The sequence below is a fragment of the Chrysochloris asiatica genome, unplaced genomic scaffold (genome assembly GCF_000296735.1).
Source record: "Chrysochloris asiatica unplaced genomic scaffold, ChrAsi1.0 scaffold00082, whole genome shotgun sequence".
Lineage (NCBI taxonomy): Eukaryota > Metazoa > Chordata > Mammalia > Afrosoricida > Chrysochloridae > Chrysochloris > Chrysochloris asiatica.
In genome coordinates, this window is record NW_006408600.1 from 12,327,190 (window position 1) to 12,341,814 (window position 14,625).

General features: G+C 37.4%; 1 pseudogene; it reads left to right on the forward strand.

Moving 5' to 3' along the window:
• Positions 1–6,209: 6,209 nt before the first annotated feature.
• Positions 6,210–13,249, forward strand: LOC102815092 (annotated as a pseudogene).
• Positions 13,250–14,625: the final 1,376 nt, after the last annotated feature.

Sequence of the window (14,625 nt, forward strand, 5' to 3'; positions counted from 1 at the left end):
ACCACCCATAAAAAGTCTATATTTTGCTTCCTTGAAAGATGTTTTACAGGTCAACAGATTTTACCCAGTTTTCTATGCATCTGTAGAACCTTGAAGGACAATCTTCAGCTGGGGGCAAAGAAGAACACCAGCTTCTGGGAGAGACTTTCACTGGAGGCCCAAAGAACTATGACTGCATTACATCCAGAATAAGTTATGCCAACCCCTCCAACAAACTTTGCTTCCCATTCCATCTTGAAACCAAGCTGTACATTCACCTAATTGTCAGAACTCCACCTAAATAAGCCACTTCCAGTAAAACCTCACCTATCCCTATGGGTCGGAACCAACTCTATGCCACTTAACAAGAACAATAGCATCCTTATGAATAAACTTTTCTGAAAACCCCAGCCAAACCTTTGTTTAGGGGAACAGAGCCTAGCGTTGCTTGGTCTCTCTATCCCAATTTGAGAGCTCTACTATTTTCTTCCACTAATAAACCTTTGTTCATGGAAAAAAAAAAAAAAAAAAGATTATACTGGAAATTAAGTCAAACAAAAAGATGGATAAAGAATATAGTGAAAAGGCAAAGTAAATTCACACACACAATTTTACTTTTTAAGTAAATCATCGTTCTTGTTGCTGTTGTTAAGTGCCATCGAGTTGGTGCAACCCTGTATAGGTTTTACAAGGAGTAGATAGTGAGCTTGAACCACTGACCTTGCAGTTCAAATGGCTTTGCAGTCTGGCGCGTTAATCCACATCACCACACCAGGACTCCAAATCATCATTAACGTGTTACTTAATTTAAAATATGTATTGAACATAAGATATATGCATGACCACTGAAAACCCACTGCTGTCTAGTGAACACAGACTCACAGCATCTCATTAGACATAGTAGAACTGCTCCATAGGGTTTCCAAGACTGTAAATCTTTGCAGAAACAAATTGACTGTGTCATCTTTCCTGTGGAGCAGCTGGGGATTCAAACAGCCAGACTTTCAGTTAGCAGCCCAATGCTTAATCCACTACATCACCAATGTTCCTTATACTGGTATTAAAATCTATTTATGTAGTATAATATAGACATATTATAATAAAAGACAGTCCCTCAGAACATTTCAATTTCATCCCATATGTGACATAATTTGATCATTGAGTCGTTCTATAAAGGACAGGACTATTTCACACCAAGAAGATCTTCCCTCATCTGTACAAAGAATTCCTTGTACAATATGATTGTCAAACTTCCTTCCTGCTCAAATGATCACCAGTCTTAAGGCTGGAAAATAAATCTTGGAACTCCGACTTTCTTGGCCCACTTGCTAATTATCATCCTCCTGTGACTACTCTCCCACTGTGCTATAAATCTACCAAGTGCCTAACCCCAAGAATGAACGTCACCCACTTTTCTGGGAAAAGACAGTGTAGAATTATTTATTGTGAAGTCGTTTTTCTTTTTTTTACTTGTAAAAATAAGTGGTTTCAATTCACCTTGAGGGCTCTTTCTTTTCCCAGAACTGGTGGAACCCTTCAGTGGCAGGCATGTGGGTAAGTGTGGCGGGTAAAGGAGTTGTAAACAGGGAAGAAACCGTCTTCCTGTGTTCCTACCCCTGTCTTAGGGTGAAAGGCCATGATAATGTGACCGGTTTGGGTATCACTTCTAATATGGCTGAAAACGGGTTTCTTGCACTTCAAACATGGGGTATTTAGAGAGTATTAAAACATGTGGTTCCAGTAACATCAAAGGCTACATGTGGGTGGTTTGAGCCATGGTGAGGTCACTGAAGCCCTCAACTGTAATAGGTGTGGAGACATTGTGTACCTGTGAAATGGTGGTGTTTGCTTTTTTTCTGCTGATAAATGTGGAGCTGGGAGAGGAGATGCCTCTGTGTGTCTGAGGAATGATCTACTATGGAAGGTTTAAAGGCAAATAGATATCAGGTTAGGGTTACAAGGGGCAATTTTTTGAACTGAAAGGTTCTTTGTTCTCACAGAATAGTCTTCTTAAATTGGTGGTATAAGGACAGGCATTGATAAGAAAGGCTTTCTGCTAGACCACCAAATTTAAAATAAAAGCACATATGATTCTGACAATAAGTCATTGGGATGACATCAAGGAAAGACATAAAATATGTGAGTAGCTTAAGCTTGTTTTGTGTTTTTTATTTAGTTATCTTACATTAGTTCCACAACATTCATCTAATATGTTTTTGAAGTTTCAATAATAAAAAATTCAGATGAGTAGGCGGCATAGTATCTACTAGTCCAAAGAACAAATTCTAAGAAATAATCTTATTAGCACTTATAATGATTTTAAATGTTTTATCATAATATTCAAAAAGCTTTTAAGATTCCGAATTTATTACATGAAACACTACCTCACTGGGGCAACCCAGCCACTTTCCAGAGTAAAAGCAATGCAGTACTCTTGGAAACTGGGAGTGGAGGTTTAATAAGAAAATAGATGGCTTCCAATATATACCCCAGGAGCACTGTGACTCTGCAGACTAAGAGGTCAGTGGTTGAGACCACCAGCAACTCTGCAGGAGAAAGATGAGGCTTTCTGCTCCCACAAAGATTTGTATCCTCTGATACCCTATAATAGGGTCACTATTAGTCAGAACCAACTAGATGGCACTTATACCCAACAATATACCCAAACAATACACCCAAACAATAATACTTAAAACAGCACTTATAACAACAATATACCCAAAACCAAACCCATTGTCGATGAGTTGATTCTGAGTTCTAGTGAACCTATAAAACAATGAAGAGCTGCCCACGGGGGTTCCAAAGCTGCAAACCTTCAAGAAAGCAGATTGTCACATGTTCTTCTAATAAACGCCTGCTGGATTCTGTCAACATTACAGTCAATGGACAAATATTTTAACCACTGCACCACCAGTGCTCTTTCCTCAATCTATGGAGCAGCATAAATGAGACCGAGTCCTGATGTAGCACCATAGGATAAACACAGGACTTCTAACCTCAAGGTTGGCATTTCAAACCCACCAGACACTCCTCTAAAACTTAATATGGGGTTGCTATGAGTCAAGAAATTTGTAAGACAGCCATCTGAATGACTGATTGGAAGAGCTCCATATTTGTGCCCATTCCAAAGAGAGGTAACCCAACAGAATGTGGAAATCATCAGACGATCTCTTGGATATCCCATGTGAGTAAAGTTTTACTAAAGGTAATACAGAAATGGCTGCAAGCATACATTGACAGAGAACTTCCAGAGGTTCAAGCCAGATTCAGAAGAGGCCATTGAATGAGAGATATCATTGCTGATGTCCAATGGTTCTTGGCTGAAAGCAGAGACTATCAGAAAGATGTTTACCTGTGCTTCATTGACTATGCAAAGGCTTTCCATTGTGTGGGTCATGACAAGCTATGGACAACATTGAGAAGTATGAGTATTCCAGAACACTTAATTGTGCTCATGAGGAATCTGTACCTGGACCAAGAGGCAGCTGTTCTAACAGAACATGGGAACACTGAATGGTTTAAAATTAGGAAAGGTGTGTGACAGGTTATATTCTTTCACCATACTTATTCAACCTGTATGCTGAGCAAATAATACGAGAAGGAGAAGCTGGGTTCTATGAAGAAAAACGTGGCATCAGGATTGGAGGAAGACTCATTAACAACCTGCAATATGCAAATAATACAACCTTGCTTGCTGAAAGTGAAGAGGATTTAAATCATTTATGGATGAAGATCAAAGAGCACAGCCTTCGATATGGATTGCATCTCAATGTAAAGAAAACAAAAATCCTCACCACTGGACCAATAAACAACATTCTTCTTAACGGAGAAAAGATTAAAGTTGTCAAGGACTTCATTCATCTTGGATCAACTATCAACACTGAAAGAAGCAGCAGTCAAAAAAATCAGATGGCGCATTGCATTAGGCAAATCTGCTGCACAAGACCTTTATAAAGTGTTGAAGAACAAAGATGTCAGCATGAGGACTAAGATGTACCTGACCCAAGCCATGGTATTTTCAATAACCTCATATGCGTGCAAAAGCTGGACATTGAATAAGGAAGACTATAGAAGAATTGATGCCTTTGAGTTATGGTGTTAGAGGAGAATATTGAAAGTGCCATGGGCTGCCAAAGGACCCAATAGATCCGTTTTGGAAGAAGTGCAGCCAGAGTGCTCCTTGGAGGTCAAGATGGCCAAACTTTGTCTCTCATACTTCGGACATATTGTCAGGAGGGACCAGTCGCTGGAGAAGGATATCATGTTTGATAAGGTGGAGGGTCACAGAAAAAGAGGATGGATTGGCCAAGTGGCAGCATTGATGGACTCAAGCGTGGTAACAGTAGCGAGGTTGGCCCAGGATCAGGCAGTGTTCCATTCTGCTGTGCATAAGGTCACTATGAATCAGTGCCGACTCGATGGCACCTAACAACAACAACATGAATCGAAACCAACTCAACGAAACTTAGTGATACCAATAAATGAGACATAGGTCCTGGTATGGGGCTGTAGGATAAGCACTGGTCTGGTAACCATGAAGTTGACAATTCAAACCCACCAGCCACTCACCGGAATCCTCTATAGTGAGTTGGAACTAACCCAATGGCACACAGGGACAACAACAGTAAATGAGAAGACTTGATGCATTTGAATTGCTATGTTGGCAAAGAATGCTGAAAATACCATGGACTTCCAGAAAAATAAACAAATCTGGCTTGAATGAAGTATAGCCAGAATGTTCCTTGAAAGCAAGGATGGTGAGACTTTGTCTCATTCTACCTTGGAGATGTTTTCCCTAGAAAAGAACATCATGCTTGGTAAAGCAGAGGGGTAGAGAAAAAGAAGATCCCCAGTGAGATGGATTGATACAATGACTGCAACAATGGGCTCAAACGTAATGACAACCGTAAAAATAGCTTTGAACTGGACAGTGTTTCCTTCTGTTGTGCCAAGGGTCACTATGAGTCGGAGCTGACTCAAAGGTACTTAATAACAACAACATAATTACAAGAAAAAAAAGTCAAGCAGAAACCAACTTAAGCAAAATAAAGAAATGGACAAGTGTGATGTCTAAAAACTAGTTCAGTTACAGCCTGAACTCAGTGACATACACATTTTTTTGGAGACATTTATTCATTAGGAACCTCATTTGAAGAATAATGCTGTCTCTCATGGTTTCCTAAAATTTATCTATTATTAACAGTCCATCTTGCCTTATGAATTTCCTGGACATTGTTCCCTATATATCTATTGCAACTCCCTACTAACTTGCAAAGACTAGAAAGTTTTCTGCTTTTTAACTTTCTTTTCATCCCATACGCACCTAATACAATACCTTTTAGTATCTCAACGCTATTGCTACTTCAAATATTTCTTTCACTTCTTTCTTTGTCTCTTCTCCACCTGGATATGTTATACCTTTTGTAATGTTCCACCATCACTACCCACAGTTGCTGTGAAGTCAGTTCCAACTCATGGAGACCTCAGGTAAAGCAGACTATAACTGTGCTCCATAAAGTTTTCAATAGCAGTATACTGCTATTTTTCAGCAGTATACTGCCAGGGCTTTCCTCCAAAGGTCCTCTAGGTGGACTCAAACTTCCAACCTTTCAGGTGGAAGCCTCGCATTTTAATTATTTGTATTACCCAGGGATTCCTGTTGTCCCACAGCTCTTGGGTTTTGTCCTTTTTGTTTTGTTTTCTTAGGATTCTTTTGTTTTGTTTTTAGTCTTTTTCTGTTTGATTTCAATTTAGGAAGTTTCTATTGATTTATCTTCAAGCTCACTGATTCTTTTCTTGGCCATGTTCATTCTGCCAATGGTCCATTTTGTTTTGGTTTTTTATTTCTAGCATTTATTTTTTATTCCTTCTTAGAGTTTCTGTCTGTTTGTTTACATTACAAATCTGTTCTTGCATATTGTCCACTTTTACCATTAGGTACTTTTGCATATCTGTTATAATTATTTTAAATTCATGATCTAGTAATTCCAAAATCCCTGTGTGTTGTTGTTGTTGTTATGTGCCGTGGAGTCGGTTCCAACTCAGAGTGACCCTGTACAGGGTTTCCAAGGCTATAAATCTTTACAGGAGCAGAAAGCATCATCTTTCTCCCATGGAACAGCTGGTAGTTTCGAACTGCTGACCTCGCAGCTCACAGCCCGATTCGTAACCACTACACTACCAGAGCTCCTTAAAATCCTTAAGTAGTATTGTATAATAAATAAGCGCTCATGGAGATTAAGACATTGGCACATGCTCATCCAAGTAGACAGTAAAGTAGTTGGAGCTCAAACATGGGAACTAAACTCCACAGCCCATATTTTATAATTTCCTTCTATTAGTCAACAGATTCAAATAGGGGTGATATAGTCAAGTCTGAAAAAGGAGTCCTGGTGTGGCTGTACCATCAGTACTGGACTGTTCATCATAAGGTAAGCAGTTCAAACCCACCAGCAGCTCATCGGAAACCCTATTCAGGGTTATTATGAATTGCAACTGACCCAAAGGTACTTAACAACAACAGCAACTGTATCTAGCTCTGGTTCTGATACTTGCTGTATCTCTTCAGACTGTGTGTTTTGACTTTTAACAAATCTTGTAATTTTTGTTGAAAGTTTGACAGAATGTATCAGACAGAAGGAAATAAGATTCTTTCCACTGTAGGTCCCTAAAAAGCTCCCATATAGGATCTAAGGGTAGCAATTTCTTCACCCAGTATGGGGCGATTCTCTTAGCCTGTCTGTTTCTCTAGTTTGAAAGCAATGATTTTGCCCTGTAACTAAAATTATCCGATAATTCTAAAAAGAATTGTTGCTATCCAGTTTTTCACGTATATGTTGGACAGGAAACCAGAATTTTGAATATCATTTATGAAACAGAAACTTAATAACTGATAGGTTGAAGTATAGATACAATTTCCAAGTTATGGGAAGTCAAGAAAGAGTATTAAGAAAATCTCATTCTTCTATGAGATTTCCGCATCTTCTCAATGAACTAAGAGAACATACAGTCATTTCAGTTCTGTCATGTTATACTTTGGTGTGGGGAATCATTTTCTGCTATACTCAGGTTCAATCTTCATTGTGATTTTTTGCCCTCAAGAAATAAACACCATGGTCAGGATGTCTGCCCAGTATCCTCCTGGCCCCAAAAGCAGTGGTTTCCAATGAAATGTGAGTGCTGTGGTGAGACTGTGAGGGCCCCAGTGGCTGCAAACATATATGAACCACAGGTTTTTTAACCACTGGCAATGTTTCAAGCCACTTAATTGAATGTCAAGTCCCCCAAACAACTGTCACTTAAGATTCTTGGTTTTAGATGAAAAACCAGAAGTACTTGTAATTTCTTCCCTCTAGCACCCTCTTCCCAAACACAGCACATAGCTTTGGCAACAATTTTCAATAAAATCACCAGACTGGATACAAAAAGAAAAACAGAAATGTAAAGATTTATTTTTTTTTAATTGTGGAGTTTCCCCCCCCCCTTTTAAATGTATAATAACTCCAATAAGTTTACAACTCTTAAAGCTCCACTAGTTTTAATTCCCTTCCATCTTTCATGGGATTCTAAGATTTGATTCCTGTGACACTTTGCTGAGTCTCATTTCATCTAATGTAAAGGAAATACTGTTGCATGAAGGAAGCCCTCCTTTTGGTTGCATTATCATCCTACAATAAAATATGATTACTATTAGCATTCCACTTTGATCTGATAAATTAACTTCTCTAGTAAAAATAGTTGTAGGTGTTCAATTTAAATAGCAATTTACATTTTACCAAGTAATTAAATTTAAATGATAAGAATCCTTCCTCTACAGAAATATAGATATATAAAATATGACCATATTTTCTCACAAAATAACTGTAACAATAATTTCTTTTAGAAGGCTCAACAAAGCTTCATTATTCAAGACTTATTTCTAATAAAGACTACAATAGAAATTTCTCACTAGTTAGAAATTATTAAATTTTCAAAGCCTTTTGCTGTTCATAACTCAAGATCCTTATATTACCCATATCCAAAAATCCTTCTTAGTTTATTCACAAATATGATCTATACCTATCTGAATTTCTCAAATCAAGAAGCTTTGCTTCAAACTGTGTTGTGCTGTGTTCTTGAATCACTGTTGAACAATGAGATTCCCCTTGCCCAAATTATTAATGATTGTGCCTTAAAAATATTTTTTAAGGCAAAGTAGTTCCTAAACACTACATCATAGGTAGAAATTGCTCCCTATTAACAGATAAATAAACTCTCATCATGCCAAGGCATTTTTGTCTTGCTGAGATATACTACATCTCAATCCTATTTCTAATATCCTTACCCTTCACACTGCCAAAGTGTTCCAAAGTTTTAGATAGTAAAATAAAATGTTTCCCCTTATTCTTCCATACAAAATCAATGGCTAGTTTTTTTTCCCCAAGATACTTATTACTGGAGTAAAACCAATGCGTCTCTGGAGGCTACAGTTTAGTCACATCACAGAAGTTTCCATTTTAAATAAGTTGCCCAGTAGTCATCCATAATTTAAAAGTGAATCATCCCAACTGTGAGATGAATTTCATTTCTCTGTTAGATGTCAGTTGGATAAATCTCTTATGGAACAACATTCATCAAAGTTACAGACTCTGACAGACTCTATCTGGGAGATAATGTGATAAGTATAATGGAAAGAGTACTGGACAAGAACTTAACGCTCATGGCTTCTAGTAAATTGAGCAAAAAGGTTTCACAAATAAAAGTTTTCTATGGATATCATCAAGAAGAAATTTGAAATCATGAAACTCCTAGAAAATTAGAAATTCTGTAGCTTTCATTCTCATTCTATTAGTTACTGTTTCTGAGACTTTATGCAAGTTATATCACCATTCCCCTATCTCCTCATTTGTAAAATGGAAATAATATTTATCCTACTGACCTCAGAGCACCTGTTATCATAATATGTGAAAGGGAGGCATCATTTCTCAGTCCTCTCCCCTTGACTCCCCTGGTTTATACTCACTGAAATTTGTCCTGTACACTTTACTTCATGCCTCTCCAAGTACAACATCCTAGACTAGTTCTCCATACTCTTGGGTCCCTGTGTTAGTTTCCTAGTGCTGCTATAACAGAAATACCATAAGAGGATGCCTTTAAAGAACAGTAAATTATTTTCTCACAATTCTCAAGACTAAATGTCCAAATCAGGATCTTGGCCATATTAATCTCTTCCTTGCAGATAGTGCCAAAAGTTCCTTAGTTTTTTTTGCTTGTAGATGATTATCTGTCTTTTCCCTTATTCCCTCCACCCTATGTTGTGCCTCTATGTCTAATCTGTTCTTTTTATAACTATTAGATGATTAGAGTTAGTATATAACCTATTCAGGTGTGATCTAATTGTCCAAACAAAGAAACACTATTTTCAAACAGGATTGCATCCACCGACATAAGGATTAGGATTACAATATATATTTTGAATGGGCACAATTCAACCCATATAATCCCTGTTCCTAAATTTCTTCACTGATCCTACTTCTCTTTCTTCCCTTACCCCTTTTCTTCTCCTCTATTTTCTCCCTTCTTCAGCCTTCTCCTAAAAAGATCATTTGAGCACTAATTGGGTATTTGTTAACAATGGGCATTCAAAATGGAAACTATTACCAATAATCGTTACTACTTTTCTTGCTAAAGAATCTTAACTTTAGTTAAAAATAAGTTGCTTAAAGAAAAGCAGGAAACTGAGCCAAACTAAACTCATGTTTTCAATCTACAACAGTCTCATAAAATTCATAAACTGCATGTTTTCTTTAAAACCTCACTCAATATCATCCCATCCTCAAGAATACCATCTAATTATCTCATTCTTCTAAATGGGTAAGTTGAAAATTCAATGTGTGTTTCCAGGGACAAATAGATAGCATTATGTTAAAAAAAAAAATCAGTAGGTTTTCTCTAAAGTATGGTGGTGTTGCTAAGTGCCATCGAGCTGGTTCCAACTCACAGTAACCCCATGTACAACAGAACAAAACTCTGCCAGATCCTGCACCATCTTCATACATTTTATGTTTGAAGCCATTGTTGCAGCCACTGCATCAATCTACCTCAGTGAGGATCTTTCTCTTTTTCAATGATGCTCCACTTAAGCAAGTATGATGTTCTTCTCCAGGGACTGGTCTCTCCTGATAACATGTCCAAAGTATCAGAGATAAAGTCTCACCATCATTGCTTCCAAGGAGCAATCCAACCATACTTCATCCAAAACAAATTTGTTTGTTCTTTAGACAGTTCATAGTAAATTCAATATTCATCACCAACATGATAGAATAAATACATCAGTTCTTCTCTAGATTTCCTTATCCATTGTCCAAATTTCAAATGTATATGAGGCAACTGAAAGTTCCAAAATTGGGTCAGGCTCACCTTAGTCCTCAAAGTGACATCTTTGCTCTTTAACACTTTGGAAAGCTCTTTTGAAGAAGATTTGTCCAATGCAATATGTCATTTGATTTCTTGACCAGTGCTTTGCAACAAATGACACCAAACCATCCCTCCCACAGCACTTTCTGCTAAGGTGGATTCAATAAGCCATTGCATTGGCCACAAAAGAACTCATTTTATGCACATTAAGAGTTACAAGTTTTTACAATCACACTGACTTATAACTGAATATAATCCTATCAGCATCTTCTCCCACTTTCTCTTACCTAGACACAGCAGGACAAAATGTCGTTTGGTAGGAGTTACAAAGACTATCAGTTTTGTTGTTGTTAAGGGCCATCAAGTTGGTTCCAAACCTATAGAGACCCTGTATATAGTTTCCAAGAAGCGACTATTGAGGTTGAACCATTGGCTATGCGATGCAAACCAACTTTGCAGTCCAGCAGATTAACCTGCAGTGCCACAGCAGGACGATGGGTAGAAGAGCCATATGAAGTAATTAATTCATTGCACTAATGCCTCCATGAGCGTTGTGCATCCAAATAAAGTGAAATTTTTCACAATTTTATTCTTTTCTTCATTTATCATGATGTTATTTATTGGCCTGGTTTTCAGGATTTTGTTTTCTTTACACTGAGGTGCAATCCATACAGAATGCCATGGTCTCTGATCTTCATCAGTAAGCGCTACAAATCCTCTTTGCTTCCAGAAAGCAAGGTGTTATGATATGCATATCAAAGGTTGTTAATGAGCCTTCCTCCAATCCTGATGTCATTCATATAATCCAGTTTATTGGATTATTTGTTCAGTTTACAGATTGAACAGTATGGTAAAAGGATATAACCCTGATACACAACTTTCCTGAATTTAAGCAATTCAATATCCCCTTGTTCTGTTTGAATGACTGCCTCTTGGTCCATTTACAGGTTCCACGTGAGCACAATTAAGTGTGCTCTGACCTGCTCCGGCAATGTTACAAAGGTCCCTTAGAGTTACTGATAGATGCTAACAGAACACACCATTCCACCATAACTCATTCTTTGCAATATTAGCCATAGTTTGCTATGATCCACACAGTCAAACGTTTTTGTTGTTAAGTACTGACAAGTCAATTCTGTCTCATAGTGACCCTGTAAAAAGCTTCCAAGGAGCAACTGATGAGCTTGAACCACTGACCTTGTGGATCAAACCAACCTTTGCAGTCTCGTGTTTTATCCTACAACACCACACCAGTCAATAAACCACAAGTAAACATCTTTCTGGTATTCTCTGATTTCAGCTATGATATTCTTCACTCCACATCATCTTCTGAATCAAGGTCAAATCTGGCAATTCCCTGTTGATGTACCGCTGCAACCATTTTTAATTATCTTCAGAAAAAATTTACTTGCATTATGATAGTAATTATGCTATTTGATAATTTATGCATTCTGTTAGGTCAGCTTTCTTGGAATGGATCTCATCCAGCACATTGATCAGGTAATTGTCTTCTAAAGTGAACACCTCATCTATGCATCAGTTTGTTGAAATGTTTCAATTGGATTTCATCAGTTACTGGAGTCTTGTTTTTCAAGAATATCGTCAATGGAACTTGAACTTCTTCCTTTGTACCATCTTGACCATATACTATCTCCTGAAATGGTAGAACATCAACAAATTTTTTGCATAGTGAGTCTGTGTTTTCCCTCCATCAAACAGGGTATACTAGATTGAATAATGACCCCAAAACAGAGAGAGAATTTCCATGGTAAAAACTCAGGAATTTTTTAAATCTATCATTTATGTCAATGAATCCAAGTAGTTACTCAAGAAATCAAGCACAGTCTTTGGAATCCCATATAGTATCAAAACAACCTGAACATATTCACAATGTAGCTCCATCTCTAGGTAATGCTTAAGAGGGAAAGAGGTATCTCTCAGGTAATAAAGAGATATATGGGTGATGCCACATTTCTGAGCAGTTTATGGGTATCTAGAGTCAGCCTACTGTCATTCTTCAAATCTCTGATGATTATGTAACACTCTCGAGAAGTTACATAATGCTAAACCAGTTACTTTGCCAAGAAAGGGACAGATAGTCTATGACCAATTGATGGAACCAGAAAACAGAAAGAACTTTACACTGACATTGCCAAAAATACCAATGCATTCTCATGCACAGCCTCCAGATTTTAGGAAAGAGAATATTGCACTCGAGGGTTGGCAGAGCTTGCCATCCCAGATGTCAGATTAGAGCCAGTATTCTACTAGTTTACTAGAACACCTCTCATTTCCTGGAAACCTAAATGAAGCTGTTGTAATGATTCCATTTTCATCAGACCTCCACATCATATCAGAACAGACCCTCCTGGAGCTGTCTAAGTAGGAAGTCATCCCCTCACCCCAGAACCTGGTTTGTATCTCTTGATGGCAAGTCAGTTACCCAAGTGAGACATTCTTTCATAGACCTGAAAAAGAGCAAGAGAATCAAAAGCAATTACACAAGTTTGAACTCTGGCATAGACATGAATGAGCATCACTTAAGTAGAAAGCTTGAGAGGGATAAAATGTTTATCAGAAGTATGCATCAACCTAAGAGTCTTTACTTAGAAGATTTAGACCTAAGCAGCCCTGAGAGTGAAACCACTATCTGCTGACCTGAGAATCCTGCTTTAAGACACATACAAGATGGAGGTAGTGGAGCTATTATGGAACACCCAATAGAAGAGTCCCCAAGAAGAAAAAGCACTACTAAAGATTTTTAAGACAATATATCACCCACCAAAAAAAAGGGGGCAAATCACCACTAGCTAAAAGAGATAGCAAGACTAATATCTGGAAGAAACAAGAAGACCCACGAATTCCCATAAATTAACAACAAGGATGGTTGTGTCTCTAGTGTCTCTGTGCTGTTTATTTATGCTTCTTGTAAATTGCAGTATGAACTGCTTAGAATATTGAGACTGAGCAATCTCATGACCCCTGAACATGTCTCAAGCAAAGCAAATAGTATAATGATAGTTATAGTAATCAGAGAGAAGGATACAGAAATATTTTCCCAGCTTTTTTTTTTTTTTTAATTGGAGTCCTAGTATGACACAGGACTACTAACTGCAAGATCAGCAGTTCAAACCCACCAGCTACTCCTTGGAAGCCCTACGGAGGGTTGCTATGAGTTGGAACCAACTCAAAAGCACTTAACAACAACAACAAGAACAAGATATCCTTGTTCTAATGTCCTGAATCTGTTAATATACACGGGAGTGGGAAATTTGCAGCTGTGATTAGCTAAGAATTTTGAGATAGGGAGATTTTCCTGGGTTATTTAGGCCCAGTGTAATCACAATTGTCCTTATAAGAGGAAGGCTCAGAGTCAGAAAAGGTTATGTGGTGATTGAAGCATAAAGAGAGAGATTCAAATATGCTCTGTTTCTGGGTTTAAAGGTAGAGTTATGAGACAAAAAATACAGGTAGGCTCTAGAAGTTAGGAAAAGCAAGAAAATAGATTGTCCCTTACAGTCACTAGAAGGAAAGTAATCTTGAGCACCCTTTTTGGACTCTGACCTCCAGAAAATTGTAGGACAGTAAATTTGTGTTGTTTCAAGTCACTAAGTTTGTGGTAATTTGATACAGCAACAATAGGAAATAAATAAAGATTTTAGATTATTCATATAAATTATTTATGTCTTGAAGATACGTTTTAATAAGTAGACTTCTTGCTGAAAAATTATTTTCTAAACTCAAGACATTTTTGTCATTATAAATTCCTCAAAAATATTTGCGATTGTGTAAAATTGGGCTTATCTTCCTAAACAATCCTAAATTTAGGATCTTCCATGATCCTAAAATTTCCAGTCTATTTCCAGTCTGTTCTATTTTTGTACTCACTGATCTGGGAAATTAAAATCGCTGCACTCCCACCACTGGTGCAAGTACAAAACAGTTTCTAGATCTTAGTTTAAAGATGATCTTTAAATTAATTATTAACCACAATTTTTATGCTTCACCACCTCTCTTAAGCTCAGTATGTGGTATATGATATATTCCCATTCCCCATATACCACATCTTCCTAAATTTTTATTACTTGAACTATACTATCAACTTCCTATTCCCTCCAACTCAAATATTATAATTGATATTACTACTCTAGTCTGTACCAAAAGGAAATGGTTAATGTTCAACCATTTCAAGAGATACCATATGAACAAGAGCCAATGATACTCAGAGACGAAGTCCAAAGTGGCATTGAA